The following is a 5,279-nucleotide window of genomic DNA, read 5'->3' on the forward strand; positions in this document are numbered from 1 at the left end:
GAAATCATTGCCCTTCCCCCTACATGGGACATGACATCCAGGGGTGAAAGTCTCCCTGGCAACGTGGGAGAGGACCTCCAGGGATGAATGCAGACCTGGCACCATGGGATCAACAATTACATCCTGACTGAAAGAGGGAAGGAAGTGTAATTAATAAAGTATCAGTGGCAGAGAGAGTTCAAATAGAGTCGAGAGGCTACTCTGGAGGTTGCTCTTATGCAAACTTCAGGTAGACCTTGCTACCTATCATAACCTGCCAACCCCCAACCAGGACCATTCCAGCCAATCCTAAAGAACACCTAGGGCAATTTATAAGATTCCACAAGGGTTCCAGGCACTAGAGTAACTTGCCAGAAACCTACAACCTCCAGATGGGTCCCTGGTCCAGATAAGTCCTGAAACCTAGACCAGCCTCTCCAGAACATCAGATAGTTCCATCTCCCTACCCCATATTAGTGACAGACCCTTCCAATATGAAAATGTTAGAATGGCCATAGCCCAAACACCCCTAAAGAGAGGGATGGAAAGATCAAAGGTGCTGGTGGAGTTATACATAGAAGATAGGACTTAACAAATGAATATGAATGCTGAATAATTAAATTGGTATCTCTTTTAGTCTCCAGTATTTTAGAGCAGCTAGAAGTAAAAACCTAGAATTGTGAAATTGTAACCCATGTCAAAGTTTGAAATATGTTCGTTGTACAACTAATTATGGTGCTGTGCTCGGAAATTTATAGCTTTTTTCTAGATATGTTATTGTTCACAAAATGAAGGAAAAAAGTTGATTGTGATGATAAAAAGGTATTTAAGCCCTCTAACCTCCTATATTCTGGAGCAGCTAGAAGGAAAAATATGAGAGGATTGTATGGTAGCCCATGACAAACTCTGGGATCTGTCCTGTAACCACTTTTTGAAGAGTGCTTTGAAAGCTATTGCTTTTTTATTTCTTTGCTTTGTATATATGTTATACTATACAATTTAAAAAGTTTAAAAAATTAGTTATGAGATATTTTACACCTGTTTTTCCTAAGTGTTTGAGAACTGGTGTGGAGTTTACATTTACAGCACATCTCAGTTCAGACCTGCTCCGTTTCAAGCGCTCAATAGCCACATGGGGCTGGTGACTACTGTATTGGATGGCACAGATGTAGAGCTTTCACTCTGCTTGGAGGATATTTATAGGAGACAGGAAAACTAAAGCTGTGGAGCAACTGAAATGTCTTGTCCTTGAACCAACATTTAACATCCATTGCCATTAACTGCTTATAAGGAAGCCGCTTCATGTACCATGTTGACGTCCTGAGTTCCTATCCTTTGCCCACAATTTAGGATTTTGAGAGGTAATATTAAGTGAGGGTGGGGTAGGGTGCAGGGAGAAAGCTGGGGATCAGCACTGAAGTCCGAGCTCCCACATTGTGGGGATAATGTTTACAGGTGAAGCTTTGGGGGAGGGGGGGCAATGTTTGCCCGTGATTTGACTGAATAAAATTTTGCAAAAACATGTCTGAACTCAATTTCCCTGCAGAACAATCCCATGAGAAGGTAGAGCATGGGTTCTGTTATGTCCATTGCCTCACCCTGAGATTGAGCCTTATGTGATTTGCCGGGGTCTCATAGCCCATAAGCATAGCCTACACTGTTGATTGTATCCCGTTGGTGTCTCCAAGACAATTATTCAAAGTCTGTCCTTACATCAGAGGTGCAGCTATCCAGCTGTCAGCAAGTTAAGTAAATTATCAGATGTCACAAGTGGAACTAATCTAAGTGTTGTCCCATTCTGTAGACTTAGTTAAAAACCTGTGTGCTGGGGACCCCTTGTGGAAGTTGGGGTATTGCGATTTGTGGACCTTATTTCGTTAACTGAAGACAGGAAAATATGACCATTCTTACATGGAGGTAATCATTTCATTAGAGTCTTCTGCATCAGACAGAAGAGGGACAGTCACAGACAGATACGAGTTACAGGTTCTGCTGCAGCTATGTCATTACTTTGGAAGCGTGTTCGGTTTTATTTGGCTATATCTCAGTTTCAAAGGCTACTTGTGGGCTTGCTAGCGCGTCCACTCCTTAGCTATATGATCAATTATCCAAAAGAAAAGACTTGAACCCGTAATTTAAGACTCTGGACACTCTGGGCACGTGAATGAGTACTGGTGACTGCCTGGAAAAATGGTTTAAAAAATAGACATGGTGTTTGTAATAGAATCTTTTCACTTTGACTTTGCCCCACTCAGAATCCCTTTCCCTGCTTTGAGCTGCAGCACCAGGGTTCTCTTTCCCTCCACCAATCCAGGCAGCTTTAGTGAAGCTATCAGTCAAGTTCCTTGCCCCTCCCTGGGTAAGGGCTGGCCTGGAGTTTGGAATTTGAAATGGAGTAACAAGGAGCAGTGCGGCAGGGTTAGCAATTTCAGTTACCTTGATTATCAGAGTTTGCTGCTTTTTTACTCTTTTGCGTGATAGAGAGACCAACCCCACATCCTAATAACTTCTTTTTCCATTAATACCAGACTAAATCTAAAATATAGTATATTACATCTTTATTTAATTTTACTTCAATGTGGAAGTTTAAGCAAGGTTTTCACAGATATTAAAGAGATGGAAAACTTCCCATTGCTAAGTGTACAGCTCTAGAGGGCCAAATGAAAAACTGACAACCAATTTGGTAAAAATTGGATTTTAAAATCTTATACTTCAGTTTGGTGGTCTTGGTGAAGAATCTGGAACAGCTTGAAATCAGCACCTGTTCAAGCCAGCCAATCTGCTGGAGTCCCTCATTGCACCCCTTTCAGCCATCATCCATGGCTGCAGCAGGTCGAATTGAGGGACTAGATTTTCCACAACCAAAAGGACCCCTTAGCTACTCCTGTGACCCCCGTGACCCCTCCTCACCCACTCCCACTCCTCACTCCTTACCAGCCCCATGCTCTTGGCCCACCCCCACCCCATATACCTCTATAAGAAGGGCCACCTCACCAATGGCCCTTTACACATACATCCCAGGCTGCACCCGCTGTCTTTCCAGGACCACGCAGACCCAAGAGAAGTCTGAGTTGGATCGCCAAAGCCAGGGTTATTGACCGAGCTATTTCTGAGGAAAGGTCATATTTGCAAGCTTGAAAAAACTAAATATTGATGAATTCTCAGTGTCATAACAACAATGATAATCAACACAGTGATGCCCATTGTTGACAGTGAATAGTTGTGGACATGCTGCCATTTCACAGCGCTTCCACACCCTACGAAAATGATGTCTATTATCCCCCACAGTTTTGTGTGTGTGTGTTTAGCCCACAATGAATACAAGTTAAACATCACCCAAAAGCCCTCACAGGGGCTTTTGGAGTAGCCCATGGGTCATTACTACGAGTGGTACCAGGGCTGAGTCCATAGTTGGCACTTGCTTAATACTTGTTAATGGAAACTTAGTGACTAAATTTAGACAAGAGCCCAAGTTTCAGGCAAGTATAAAGTATCGTCCAATTGGGTGACAATCTTAATGACAGAAAAAGGAAGGAATCCCTCCCCAGCGGAGATTCCTGGCCCATCTTCCGGAAGGAGCAGAGTAACTTTTGTGCACATATTAGGATGCACGTATGTCTGTACCAGCCTGTCTGGTGTCAGCCTGCAGGACTGAACCAGGACGTTTGTGCCAGGCTTACTGCCCCAGAACTTGCCCTGCATGTAGGTGGTTAGAATGCTGCTGGCTGGAATGCTGTACAACAGTCAAATTGCAGCTGCCTGGGGCAAAGGATTGCCAGCTGTGGGATATACAGCGTAGAACCTAAGACTTGGAGGAAAGACTATTCCCTAGGAGGAAAGCATACATTCAGATATGCGAAAATGGGAGAGTTCTAAGGGCCACACATACATGCCCAGGAAAAGATACATATTCAGAGAAGGGGTGTTTTAGTTTCCTGGGTTGCTCAAGCAAATACCATGAATTTTTTTTCTGGCTAAACAATGGTAATTTATTGGCTTATGGCTCTGAAGCTAAAAGAAAGTCCAAATCAAGGCACCATCAAGGCAATGCTTTCTTCCTGAAGACTTAGATTCTGAGGCTGGCTGCAGTGATTTTTGGCTCTTCTGTCACATAGCAAGTCACATGGTGGCATCTCCTCGTCTTTCCTTCTCTTTCAGGTTTCCGTTAATGTCCAGCCTTTTCTTTCCTGTGGCTTTCTCTTTCTCTGAATTTCACTCCACTAATAAAGGACTCCAGTAACAGGATTATGAGGCATCCTAATTGAGGTGGGCCACAGCTTGTTAACTGAAGTAACCACCTCAAAAATGCCTACTTACCCAGAGGACTGGATTAGATTTAAGAAAGTGTTTTTCTGGGGAACATACAGCTTCACCACAACTGGGGAGGAATTATGCTTTCACCTTGGGCTGCTTGGTTTTGTACCATTTTCTCTCTCAGTTCTTCTGTTAATGTCTACTTTCATATTGATTTGATTTTTTATATATATATATTGTACCTTTTTTTAATGGGTTGCTTGTCTTTTTATTGTTGAATTGTAAGAGTTCTTTATATATTCTAGATACAAGTCCCCTATCAGATATATGATTTGTAAATAATTTCTCCCATTCTGTGGGTTGTCTTTCCACTTTCTTATTTTTTTTAACTTTTTTTATTGTATAGTATAGCACATATACAAAGCAAAGAAATAAAAAAGCAATAGTTTTCAAAGCACTCTTCAAAAAGTGGTTATAGAGGTGGACCACGGTGGCTCAGCAGGCAAGAGTGCTCACCTGCCATGCCAGAGGACCAGGGTTCGATTTCCAGTTCTTGCCCATGTAAGAAAAAAAAAATGTGGTTACAGGATAGAGCCCAGAGGTTGTCATGGGCTACCATACAATCCTCTCATATTTTTCCTACTAGCTGCTCCAGAACATAGGAAGCTAGCAGGCTGAAATATTTTTTATTATCACAATCGACTTTTTTTTCCTTCGTTTTTTGTGAACAATAACATATATACAAAAAAGTTAGAAATTTCAAAGCACAGCACCACAATTAGTCATAGAACATATTTCAGAGTTTGACATGGGTTACAATTTCACAATTTTAGATTTTTACTTCTAGCTGCTCTAAAATATTGGAGACTAAAAGAGATACCAATTTAATTATTCAGCATTCATGTTCATTTGTTAAGTCCTATCTTCTATGTGTAACTCCACCATCACCTTTGATCTTTCCATACCTCTCTTTGGGGTTGTTTGGGCTATGGCAGTTCTAAATTTTTTATATTGGAAGGGTGCGTCACTAATATGGGGTAGGGAGA

This window comes from Tamandua tetradactyla, chromosome 12 (genome assembly GCF_023851605.1).
Source record: "Tamandua tetradactyla isolate mTamTet1 chromosome 12, mTamTet1.pri, whole genome shotgun sequence".
Lineage (NCBI taxonomy): Eukaryota > Metazoa > Chordata > Mammalia > Pilosa > Myrmecophagidae > Tamandua > Tamandua tetradactyla.